Here is a 14,249-nt window from a genome sequence, read left to right on the forward strand (position 1 = left end):
TGCTGCTTTAAATTTCCACACAGCTAGGGTGTGTTTTGTGGCTGCTTTTACAGAACCATTTTATCACTCTTTGCATTCTATCATTTTTTTTTATTTTTATTTTTATCAGACCTTGAAAGAAGTGCTTTCATTCAGAGTGAGTTTTGTGGAAGCCTGCTGAAGTGCTCATTGAGTGTGTAGCCTATAGGGCAAAACAAAGCTGAATCTATAAATGCATCTTAAGCGAATGTGGAGTGCTTTAAGTTTCCTGATTTGAATCAATACCCCAACCTTGGTTTATTTTAATCATTCATTGTCTAATCTAGAATGTAATGGTGGCTTCAGGGCATGATAAGCTGAGAACCTTGTCCATAAATGATGACACTGCATTAGCCATAGGCAGCAGAATGACAGGGAATCAATACAGAGGACCTTTTTTAAATGCAAAAGTATATTTACCAGTATCACTTATAATTAATGTGAGTGTAAACACTTGAAATTCAATTTCAAAGATATTTTGTCCCTCTGCTATGATTAAGTGAATGGTACTGACCCCTGGAATCATCCGGCTCTTGGGTTCTTCTGTTCCCTTCTTTTTTTTCCCGCTCCTTCATGCTGCATGCATCAGCAGTCCCCCAATCTGTACAGACCTTATAGGAACCTGGTTGAAGAACAGCCAAGTGCTGTCTAGATCTGTCCTTTTGAAGCAGATACAGTCAATGTAAAACTTCAACCTTGAAATAATCCTCTAACTATACCCTCATCAGTTGTGTAATGTATAGTGTATTTGTTAGGAAAAACATCAGGGCTTTCTGTGTATAACTGAACATAGCTAGATGATGCTGTGAATTTGGTAGAGAAGACACAGAAGCTTTCTCTCTCTCTCTCTCTCTCTCTCTCTCTCTCTCTCTCTGTGTGTGTGTGTAGGTGTGTGTGTGTGTAATTTCTTGTATGCCCAATGCTTCTGTGTCTCCTGTCAGGATGTATGCTATATTTCTGTCTGAGGCTAGAAATCAGGTTAGAAAAAAAACACACTTTTTTAGACCAATATGTCGCCAACAATACTCCACATCTCTTCTCAATAATTAGCCTCTGGATGCCCTCACACTACTAGAGAGGAAATAAATCTGAAAAAGAAGAAAGGAAGGTGGGAAGTCAGGTGTTAACTAGAAGATGCCATACATCACGGTCACATTCTCTTCAGACTATATGTGGATGTACCAGAAATAAGATTACAGTATTGTGTTTAAGTGCATATCCCAATCCAAAAACAACTTCTCAAGCGGCTTAGTGCAACAAATAATCTGAGTCGGATTAACACTTTCACAACTGTTTGTTATAAAGTATTGTTTGACTGTATGTTATATGACCTTCTCAGCAGCTATTTGTCATTGCAGATGCCAAGAGCAGATACACACACACACTTGAACTTTGTTTTGCCACAAACAGAAGAAAGACAGGGGAGACAGTTAAACACAAACACGTCCATGCACTGTGAAAAGAAAAAAACATTAGGTCTAGGTCAGGGGTCTGCAACCTGCAGCTCCAGAGCTGCAAGTGGCTTTCTGGACCATCAACAATGACTCTTAATACATGGCTAAAAAATACTGAAGAACTAACTAATGCTTTTGAATATAGATAAAATAACAAATTCATGTTTTTAGCAATTTTTCATTGAATATATACATATATATATATATATATATATATAAATTCCGTGGGCGGTCTCATCCATCCAAGCTCAGGTCCTCTACCAGAGGCCTGGGAGCTTGAGGGTTCTGTGCAGTATCTTTGCTGTTCCTAGGACTGCACTCTTCTGGACCAAGATGTCTGAGATTTGTCCTGGGATCTGCTGTAGCCACTCTTCCAGTTTGGGGGAGGCCCTCTCAAGTTTTTCTTTCAGGCCTTGGTATTTCTCCAGGTTCTCATGTTCCTTTTTCCTGATGTCGCAATCGCTTGATTTCGCAATGTCAACCACAACGGCTTTCCTCTGCTGTTTGTCCATCACTACAATGCCCGGCTGGTTTGCCATTACCATTTTGTCGGTTTGGATCTGGAAGTCCCACAGGATCTTAGCTCGGTTATTCTCTACCTCCTTCGCAGGTGTTTCCCACCTTGACCTCAGGGCTTCCACTCTGTACTCTGCATAGATGTTCCTGTACACTATACACCTTAGTTATGGCGCTCCTTGTAAGCTTTCCCTGCCAGTTATGTGCTGGATTGTCTCACGGGCCTCATTGCACAGTCTGCACCTGGGGTCATGTCTTGTATGGTAGATCTGGGCCTCTATTGCTCTGGTGCTCAGGGCCTGCTCCTGTGCAGCTATGATCAGTGCCTCTGTGCTGTCTTTCAGTCCAGCCCTTTCTAGCCATTGGTAGGATTTCTCAATATCAGCCACTTCAGTCATCCGTCGGTGGTACATCCCATGGAGGGGCTTTTCCTTCCATGATGGTTCCTCCATCACCACATGATCTGTTTTCCACTGCCTGAGACATTCACCGAGCACTTTGTCCGTTGAGGCCATCTTCCTGATGTATTCAAATACGTTGGATGTTTCATCCTGAATAGTGGGTCTGACACTCACTAGTCTCTCCTTGTGCTTAGTGTATATATATGTATATATCTCATGTCATTATCTTGACCGCTTATTCCATTACAGGTCGCGGGTGAGCTGGAGCCTATCCCAGCATTTTAACAGGTGAGAGGCAGGGTACACCATGGACAGGTCACCAGTCTGTCGCAGGGCCAACACAGATAGACAAACAACCATTCACACGCACATTCTCTCCTGGGGAGAATTTAAAATAACCAATTAACCTATCATGCATGTCTTTGGACGGTGGGAGGAAGACGGAGAACCCGGAGAGAAACCTTGCATACACAGGGAGAACATGCAAACTCCACACAGAAAGGCCACCACCCCCCAGGTTCGAACCTCCCCCCAGCCGAGGCTCGAACCAGCAACCTTCCTTCTTGTTGTGAGGCTGCGGTGCTAACCACCACACCACCATGCAGCTCTGACCATGAGTCATGCTGCTTTAGACATTCTTATACATATATATATATATATATATATATATACATATACATATATACATATATATATATACTAGTATATACTATACTATATATATATATATATATATATATATAAAAGAACAAAACAAAACCTTTCTTCTCATAGCTATAGCTTTTTTAAACAGCTTTTTAAAAAAGGGAGGGGGAAAAGAGGTTTTTGTGTGTTTGTGATAGCTCTCCTCTATATCATGGCTCAACCCAGATGCCGGAAAAAAAAAAAAAAAAGTTTTACATTTTACTTTTCCAAAACCAAATGTTTTATGTGCCTTAAACTTTGGGATCCATTAGATTTCTTACTTGCATGAAAACCATCAATATCACCAAAAATGCTAATTATTTATTTAAGCCAAAACATAACAGCAAAGCTTTTGATGTTTAAATCTGAGCAAACAGTATCTGACAAAAAATGTAAATAGCAAAGGAAACTTAACTGAAGTTTCAGACTAAACTTTGAAACAGGTCTGGTTTGAATAAAGACTTGAACTTAATCTTATACCAGCATTTTAAGGTATCACGGAAGTCTTTTCTGTCATTCTTTATAACTTTGTGTTTGTACCATAAGGGCTGAGTTCACTCTGCATTTATCACATAAGATTAATGTAGTTTAATACTGAGGGATAATGCTTTAACTGAAAACCAATTAAAACACAGCAAAATATCTGCTGCTAAATTACTGTAAAGTCAAAATGTTTAAGTTAACGCTAATCAGTCTGTAATTGTCTGCTATTTTTGTAATAGAAAATAAAAATCCACTGACAAACCCATCAGGAAGATAAAAACCAAAGATGATGTTGCTTGACCATTATCATTTCAATGTAACACTGTGTGTCTACAACGCACTGAAGGACGATATCACTGATGTGAAAATAGATGAAAGCGTGCCGATCTTTACAAGCCTAATTCAACATCAAGGAGATATGTCTGAAAATGAATGCAAGCTAATGTGGTTTATTAAATTATGATTGTGCCCCATGAGGATTCATCAGTAGCTGTAACACAGCTCTAGGTAATGTGATACTTCTGTAGGTCAAATTATAAATCAGGCACAGGCGTTCGTAAAGCTTTAATGATATCATTTTATTTCCACTGTAGCACATTAAAAGGATAAATTAGATGGGTAGTGATGACATCCTAGATGTTGCAAAATACCTATTTTTACTGTCCGACATGAGATGGTGAGCAGTTACAAAGATGTTTATCACATATCGTTTATTTCTCAGATTTTTTTTTACCACTTCCATGATCGCAGCGAGTCAAGGCCTATCTGTATTCATTCTTTCAAAGCAGCTTTCATTCCAGACAGATTGAAATGATGGTGTGCTGTTATGGTAAAGGCCAGGACAACAAAAACTTCAGCAATCAAACTGTCAACACTCCCATTTCTGGCTGAAGATGTGAAAGGTGTGGACACTCATGTTATTACATTTGATATTCAGCATGCACATAAGGTTAGTCTAAGCATACTAAAAGTAGCATGAGTAAACACCTTGTACATGTTATTTCTCCTGTGAACAGATGATGGATTCTTTAAGTGCAAGCTACTAGCTGACAGATGAAACCAATTTAGTTCCTGTTTAGACTGCAAATGTGTGACCATACTGTATATAAATGTATAATATAACCTGTGAGTAAAGTCTAACTTTTTTGCTTGAAACTAATCAGTCTTTTGATTGCATCAGAAATGTAGCTGCATTGGAGATGTTGCACAGTTAAAGTCTGAGTATAGCAGAAATAAAATGGATGTTCTGAGTTGTTAACCAGCACAAATAATTAAAACAATGATCAAGTAAATAAAGGCAGGTTTCAAAATTACACGACAGACCTCAGATTATCTACAATGAGTCATACTAAAACATAAGACAGGCAAACAGAGATTGTCTTAAATCAAACTGCTTAGAAGTAAAACTTCAAATGCACAATGCAGATATGAAACATTTCAGTCACCTTCCATCTGTGGACAAAGTTACTAAATTGTATTATTATAGCAGGTATGTCCCAGCTGCCAAAGTTTGAGATTCATGAGACTCAAATTCTTCATTAGCCATCTAAAAAGTACGTGTTACTTGATGAAGCTGATGGTTGTGATCATGGGCCAGGCATGTGTCAAAGAAATGAAAAAAAAAAAAAAAAAATTAAAACACAGGATGGCTACATAATAAATGCAGATTGTGAGCGTAATTGAAGCTTCCTGAGAAGATAACTAATATATAACTAAATATTGAGTAATATAAAGTGTTTACAAACCTAACCACAGAGTTTTAAAGCTTAAATTACAAAATAATTAAATTTTAAAACAAAAAAAAGTTTTAAACTACTGGGTTGTGCAGGGTATCATTAAGGTCTCCTGAATGACAGTCTTGTAGTTTCAACACTACAATGTTCTACTTTCTTACTTGAAGGTTTTTGCTTATTGAAGAAGATATTCACTTATTCCCTGATATACAGTGATCTAAGACAAAACTCTACATATTTCCTTTAACGTAAACAAGAAAAAATATAAGATTAATCTTCTGCCACTTATTAAAGATTAGCTTACAGCAGCAGTCTAAAGGCCCATTTAAGCTCCATCTTCTGCGTCGGTTACCTGTGTAATCTGGTCCGTTTTCAGGGAGCTTAGCTATCTATCACTTGACCCAGAAGACGTAGCAATACCACTGGAAATCACAGGGCAGTGCTGAGCAGAATGGCTGACATGCAACCAGGGAAAGAAATAAACTAAATAAAGAATCAGGACGGGAACAAAAAAGGAAGAAGAAGAATAAAGATGAGCACAACTGTAGAAGTTGTCTGAGCTTTTGAAGAAAAATTATATGCAAATGTTTAGGGCATGTCAGGCGGTTGGAAACAACTTCATAACGATGCATTACCGCTTCCAAATGGTATCTGAAACGGATGACGGCTCGCGGGAGTGAATTTTGAACCTAGCACTGCCCGCTAGAGAAGGAACTAACTTAACATCCATGGCAACACAAAACACACATAGAAGTATGAGAATGGCAACGTATAATGTTTAAAATGAAAAGTCACTATACGTACTTAAGGGAGCATAAATGGGCCTTAAGCAGTGAAACCCAAATATTTTTCTCCATGGCCACGTCTTTCGGCTTTTCTGCAAGGATTCCAGGCCAGCCAAGACCATTTCACCAGGAGGCATCCTCACCAGACACCAGCCATCTCCCTGTGGGTCTGAGCCCCTCCTGGATGACTGAGCTTGTCAGCTTCTCAGTCATCCAGTCATCTGCAGGGTGACCGTGGATCACCCTGCAAAGGGAACTCATTTTGGGCACTTCTATCTGGACACTTTTGGTCACTAACCACAGTTCATGAACATAGGTGAGGCCAGGAATAAGCTACATCTTTTGGCTCAGTTCCTTCTTCACCATGACAGACTAACGCAGAGCTTACATCACTGCAGATGCTGCAATGATTTACCCGTTAAGCTTCTGGACAAGACCCCAATAATATCCTTTAACTCATCAGCTTGGAGTGGGATCTCCTTGCTGATCTGGAGAGAGCACTCCATCCTTTTCCAGCTGGAAACCGTGGTCTTGGATGCGTTGATCCTTTATCACAGTTGCTTTACACTGGGCTGTGATCATAGCCCAATGAAGGACGCGGGTCTCTTCTCTCAGCTCTCTTGCATGTGTAACTTAAAGTTAAGAACATGTTTCACTCTCTTGTCAAGTAATTCCAGTTTTATTTGAAGCCTTCACGTTTCTTTCTTTTTTTTTTGTTGTTGTTGTTTTTTTTGCATCTTACTGTCACACAGTTGCTTTGAAACCTGTATACACTACCTATATATATATATATATATATATATATATATATATATATATATATATATATATATAATAAAAAAACATGATAATGGATACTGTTCTGCATATTTCTGCAATGTGGTACTCATTTTTCCAACTCCACTTTTTTCTGTAACTCATGTATCTTACGTATAATTTAGTATTAGGTGCTGCTAGTATTAGGTGCTGCTAAAAAGTACTTATTGTGTTTGTACAGGAAGCTTTTATTCAATCATCCCTTTCTTTCTTTGTCACATTCCTTCATCCTCCCACTCCTCTGTCCTATTTTTCATCTCCATTGTCATGGCTATCCTCGACTCTGTACATAGGGCTGCTTTTAATTACAGCATCTGTGTTGACGAGATAGAAAAAAGGATGTTATTAATGTCTGGTCCACAGTGGGGAAGACCCATGAGTGCAGAATTATTCTCAAGTGTGTTTTTACTAACAATACATAGAAGTCAATCAGGAAGTCAGTTTGACGTTTTAGGGCATGAAGATATTTGGATCAGTCTGTCAGCTCCTGTTTGTATAAATGCATGTTTACTACTCTGTCACTGTTTAATCCAGGGAAAGGATGTTCTGGTCCTGGGGAGCTGCAGTCGTGCAGGTTTTAGATGTTTGCCTGCACTAACATACCCAAATCCATGGTGAAGTTGAATAGTGCCCTTCAGGTACAGTTTTATTAATTTTTAGGACCTTTTTTTTATTTTGCTGACTCCCCATATTGTACCTGTACAGAATGATCTGTAAGTAGGAGAAGACCTGTATAATTTTACTTACATGTCTAAATCAGTGGATCCAACAAATATCTTTTATTTAGTGATCATCATGATTGTGTTAAGGCTAGTACACAGAACAGATGAGAACAGAACAGATTTTCTGGTAAGAACACCACCAAAGTTTATTCTGACCCCATTATTTTACTTTTCGTGAGAAAGCTTGTCTGCAGCGGCAGGTGAGGGTTTGGGCAAGGTGGTGTCCATATTTTTATATGCCTTAGATGATGTGTTGGTTTAGATTTTCGTACTTCCTCACTGCCTTGACTGGCTGTTCTGGAAAACTTTCCATTCAACTTTGTTACATCCTTCATATCAGCAGAAATGTGGAAATGACAACTTCTAGTTTTTCTGCATTAAGCCCACCCATTTAAAATTTTTGCACCAATCAGACAATAATTGTCAGACATCACACAAGAAACTGTTCTGTCCATGTGACGTCCTGAAAACTCACCCACCAGAACTGGGAAAACAAACACACACACACACAACTCTGCTCAACTGGTCTATGCAGCTTGAAATGTGTAGCCATGTATTTAGTAGGTTCATCAGATGTAATCAGCTGCAGCAGCCATGCTACAGTCAGGATACTATGCTTCTAGATCTGAAGGAATTAAAGGCTTACCTTGAAATTCAGATAAAAACACGGTGCAGCAGTTATATTGTCATAATTCAGATTGGATTTGTTATTCTTTTGCTTACTTCACCAGAGATATCAGTTATTGTTATTGTTATTGTCATTGTCAGAATACCCTCCTCCCTTTATTTTCCCTCACAGGTAAAACCTTAGTTAAAAGAAAACTCTTTCCAGCATCAAACTCAACCAACTAATTCTATTGCACAAAAAGAGCAGGTGTTAATGTAAAACAAACAGAAAAGAGAGAACCGTCTTCTATAATTTTGTGTGTGTGAGCTTTTCTCCTGCACTGTGTCCCTCTCAGTCACCCCCTCTTTTGGTGGATGGTGCTTGTTCAGACTTTGTTATTGTTTCTTTATGTGGCGCTGCTGAGCCAGAGAAAGAATGGGCCCTGTGAACACCACAACAATACTGTGATGGATGAGGGTGGCTGGAATAATTATATGAGAACCAACAGGTAACAGAGCACAGAGACAGAGAGCAGTGGCCTGCTTGGGGATGATAGCACAGATCTCCTCTTTGTTTTGTTTCTTTTAGTTGGGCTGTGAGGCTGGCAGACTCTCAGATACTGGAGAGAACACACACAGAGTTACTGAGAATCACCAGAGTGCTTGCGCAGATGCAACATGCAGACATAAACATTTTCTCAAATGTTTAGATGCATGTGCTGCTAACACCCCCCTTGCTTATTCTGAATGCTACTTTTGCAACATTATTTTTTGAGAAACAGATCTGCCAATGAACCCAGTAAGTCGACTGAGAGCAGAGAAAAGACGCCACTACAAGGTTTTCCCACTCGAGTGCATTACGGAATTATTGTCGCAGACGAAAGCTAACAGAGAAAGACAGATTGAGGTCGTTGCACAAGAGAAGCAGATGAGATGGAGACAGAGGGAGAGAAGGAAGATAAAAAGGGTTTGGGGGGTGCATTCCTCCTGTTTCAATACACTGTTGCACAAGAGGGAGACCAGAAAAGGGGAATAGAGAAAGAAAAGGACATGGTGAGCGTGGGGTGCGCTTTCAAGTGAGAAAAACTGCTGTACACCTATTCAAATCTAAAGAACCAGCAGTTTGAAGAGATGTTAAAAGTTATATAGTTTAGCTGAATATGAGCATATGTTTTTTTTTTCTCTTTCTTTTCCTTGGTTCCTCTGATTATACCCTCTGTTGTACCATTGCTGAATCAGCCATGGTATGCATCCAAAATGGCCAGTGTGTTGATATTGTGTTGTTGACATTTGACACAGTGCCATGAAGCAACACGCAGGAACACTGGAAAAAAAAAAAAAAAAAAAGTTGTGAAGCCCAAAGAATGTTTTTTGTCCTATTCAGTTTTAAAACTGGGAAATTATGTAGTGTTTCTGTCACCTTTTAAAGTTCTTGTATTATTTCACTTACTGGGTTCATTCACAGATGTGTGCCTGCGTGATAAGACCCTATCCCAGTTCTTACACCTTTTAGATTAGTGATGATAGAGAAGGTAGCCCTTTTCATTTGGAGGTCAGCGTAGTGGTCTTCCAGCTGTCCAACGAGGAGTTTGGAAGATAGGTGAAGATCTCAGGTTTTGTGTTCTCTGAGCTCTTTGTAAGCTGATTGGTGAGGCTCACTGCCTTTCTACTGGGAAAGACTTGTACTGTGGAGTATTATCAATCATCTACAAAAAAATAAATAAATAAATATTTGAGTAGATGGCAATTGTCACAATGATATCCATATCAATGCTGTTGTGTTCTTTTTCCCCCACTGGCTGATTGCTTCATGATAATGTGCAATACTGATGATGTAAGCAGTTGTGTTGTGAAGTCAGCTTCCCACCGGGAATGTGATGCATGCTTTGCTGAACTGCTGCATAACAGCTGCATCTTTGTATTCACGCCAACAATGAAGCTGCTGCACCGTTGCTACAGTGTTGCAACTGCCTGCACAGTATTTAACATGGCATGCCACTGGTAATGAGCACAAATATGGTTTTAATCAATCAGTGGTGGATATGACACAATAAAGACCAGAAAGTTGCCAAGCTGTAACAGTTGCAGTTAAATTAAATTTACTAAATTAACCCAGAAATCATAATTAATCACCATAACAGGTGAACTACCATGTCTTATAATATATCTGAATAACTTAATATCTGACACAGTGCAGTAAGAAAGATGAGGGTTTACTGTTGCTGACATGATGACAAGATAACTAAACTCTAACTAAACCACTTTCATACAATAGCAGAGTTACACATCTCACACAGCCAGTACGGAAGCTCATATCTATTGTTATTAGAGCCAAGATTAAAATCATTAAGTTCTATACAGAACACACTCCTGATGTGAACATTTTCTTTTTTACCTTGTCAGATGTTTTAATGCTGATTAAATAACTGGATTCTTACATTGTAACCAAAACACACAGGTTTTTTTGTGAGTCTTTTGAGGTATTTTTCTCAGCAAGTCACTTTAAAATTAGCTAATCCACCGGTCGCAAAGCATAATTAGACATTAAATGTTTAATTGTTTCATGCAGTGCATCCAAGTGGAAGGATCTGCATCTAAGTCATTTATTCAGCCATTTGTAATTTGTCCTCTATCTGTATAAAGAATGAATGCGCCGCTAGGTGGCAGCAGCAATTGTAGTAGCTCTGTTTTTAACTTATGATTTTTTTGCAATATAGCCGTCTTTTTTAAGATATCAGCTGTCAATCTGTGTCTGTTCGGGTAGATTTTTTCGCGCTGGTCAGAGGCTGTGCTATACGGGAGATTTTTCTGAATATTTTTTCTTTTTGCAAGACTTGTTATTGTGAGTCTCCATGGCAACGAGACTTGTTTACCATCGGGATCAACTGATAAAACTCTCCAAACTCAAGATTATCAGTGAAACAACACTTCAAATCCCAACGGAGTTGAAAAGAAAGAGAAGAGGATGCAGGGCAGGAGCGAGGCAGAGAGAAAAACGGTGGCGATTCAAACCGTTTCTTCCAACGGTTGTTATGGGAAACGTGAGATCGCTAGTTAACAAAATTGATGAACTTCAGGTGCTAACCAGGTCTCTTAAAGAATACAGAGAGTGCAGTATTATGTGCTTCACTGAGACATGGCTGCATGAACACATCCCAGACTGTAATGCGTCTGTACACGGCTTCAGGACGGTCCGTGCAGACCGCAATAAACAACTCAGCGGGAAGCTGAAGGGAGGTGGAATTGCGGTGCTGGTAAACCAGCGCTGGTGTCATCCTGAACATGTCACTGTTAAAGAGAAGATCTGCAATAGAGACATTGAACTGCTAGCTGTGAGTCTCCGCCCGTATTATTTACCCAGAGAGTTCACATGCGTTATTCTGGTAGCGGTATATATATTACCTGGTACCGCTCCAGACGCAGCCTGTGATGTCATTAACTCTGTAGTGGCCAGGCTTCAAACACAACATCCAAACGCATTTGTGGCGATCTCTGGAGATTTTAACAACATCTCCCTCTCTGCAACTCTACCAACTTTCCAACAGTTTGTCAGCTGCTCCACCAGAGAAAACAAAACGTTGGACTTATTTTATGCAAATATTAAAAATGCATACAGCTCCTTTGCCCTGCCACCTTTAGGAAGATCAGACCATAACCTAGTTCTTCTCTCCTCCTCCTACAAGCCCATCGTTCAGCAACAACCAGTCATTAGAAAGGCTATTAGAACCTGGTCTAATGAAGCTGAAGATGCTCTGAGAGGATGCTTCGAGGCTACAGACTGGAACGTCCTATGTGAACCTCATGGAGATGACATCAATGCCTTGACTGAGTGTGTGACAGATTATATTAACTTCTGTGTGGACAGCACCGTTCCAACAAGAACAGTGAGGTGCTTCCCCAATAACAAACCCTGGATCACCAGTGACCTGAAAAAGCTGCTGAACATCAAAAAGAAAGCTTTTAGGGATGGAGACAGGGAGTTATTGAAGTCCACACAAAAACAACTTAAAACACAAATGAAGAAGTGCAAGGAGGACTACAGGAAGAAGTTGGAAAGTAAGCTTCAGAAAAACAATGTGAGGGATGTGTGGTCAGGAATGAAGAAGATCACTGGCTTCGGGATAAAGGAGGATCAGACTGATGGAGGTCTGGACAGAGCGAATGAACTGAACATGTTCTTCAATAGGTTTAGCTCACCTCCTGCTTCAACCCCAACTAGCCACACACCCTCCATGAGCCCACAGCTTTCCTGTCACACCTCCACTCTGTCACCCTGCAGCTCAGTCAAGGACCTGGACACAACCTCATCTCCCTCCACATCAGGACTTCCTGAAACCTCCTCTGCCTCCACCTCCACTCTGTCTGTCTCCTGTAACCAAGTCATGCAACAACTGGTGAAACTGAACCAGAACAAGGCTGCAGGTCCAGATGGTGTCAGTCCCAGAGTTCTCAAGACCTGCTCAAAACAGCTATGTCCGATTCTCCAGCACCTGTTCAACACCAGCCTGAGCCAGAAAAGAATCCCGGTGCTGTGGAAAACATCCTGCCTTGTTCCAGTGCCTAAAAAACCACAACCAGCTGAACCAAAAGACTACAGACCAGTCGCCCTGACATCTCACATCATGAAAGTCCTGGAGAGACTCTTACTGGCTCACCTCAGCAAGCAGGTGAACACCTTTCAGGACCCATTACAGTTTGCATACCGTAATGGGCTTGGGGTTGAAGATGCAATCATATACCTGCTTCAGAGAGCCCACTCTCATCTGGACCAGTCAGGCAGCACTTTGAGGGTCATGTTCTTTGATTTCTCAAGTGCTTTTAATACGATTCAGCCTGCTCTGCTGTGTGAGAAGCTGCAGAAATTCCAGGTGGATCCCTCCACAACCACCTGGATTTACGACTACCTCACAAACAGACCACAGTTTGTGAGACTGAAAGGTTGTGTGTCTGAGATGGTGGTCAGCTGCACTGGAACACCACAAGGGACTGTACTTTCACCATTTCTATTCACGCTGTACACCTCAGACTTCCAGTACAACTCTGAGTTCTGTCATCTGCAGAAATACTCTGATGACTCAGCAGTTGTTGGGTGTATCAGTGATGGACAAGAAGCAGAGTACAGAGAACTGGTCGGTCAGTTTGTGAAATGGTGCGGTGACAGTCATCTCATCTTGAATACCAAGAAAACAAAGGAGATGATTGTTGACTTCAGGAGGAACAAGAACACACATAGAAGTGTTTCCATCATGGGAGAGGAGGTGGAGGTGGTGGAGGAATACAAGTACCTTGGAGTTCAGCTGGACAACAGACTTGAGTGGAAAAGCAACACTGAGTACATTTACAAGAAAGGTCAGAGCAGACTCTACTTCTTAAGGAAGCTGAGATCTTTTAACGTCTGCACCAAAATGTTGCAAATGTTCTACAGGTCTGTTGTTGAAAGTGCAATCAGCTTTGCAGCAATCTGCTGGGGCAGCGGCATCAGAACCAGAGACTTGAAAAGAATTAACAAACTGATCAAGAAAGCCGGTTCTGTGCTTGGAGTAACTCTGGAGCCGCTGGAGTTGATCATCAAAAAAAGAATTCTGTACAAGCTGACGAAGATAATGGAAGATCCTTCACACCCTCTACACAACGCCGTGACGAAACAACAGAGTGTGTTCAGTGGGAGGCTTGTTCAAGTCCGATGCAAGACAGAGAGATACAGAAGATCCTTCCTTCCAGCAGCTATCAGGCTGAAGAACAAAGCCCTTAATTAATTAATGTGATTGTTTTACTTTACTAAAAAAAAAAAAAAAAAAAAAAAAAAAAAAAAAAAAAAAAAAAAAAAAAAAAAAAAAGAAAAAAAAAAAATTACTACTACTACAATATTGAATTTCCCTTTGGGATTAATAAAGTATTTTTTTTTTTCATAAAGGCATTTACTTGATCTCACTGACACGGAATCAAAAGGATGTAAGGTAGATCCATGTTGCAGAGTGGGAGTCAGCTCAGCAACTGACGTGTTGTGACACCTTCTAGAGGATAATATACT

This window comes from Melanotaenia boesemani, chromosome 13 (genome assembly GCF_017639745.1).
Source record: "Melanotaenia boesemani isolate fMelBoe1 chromosome 13, fMelBoe1.pri, whole genome shotgun sequence".
Taxonomy (NCBI): domain Eukaryota; kingdom Metazoa; phylum Chordata; class Actinopteri; order Atheriniformes; family Melanotaeniidae; genus Melanotaenia; species Melanotaenia boesemani.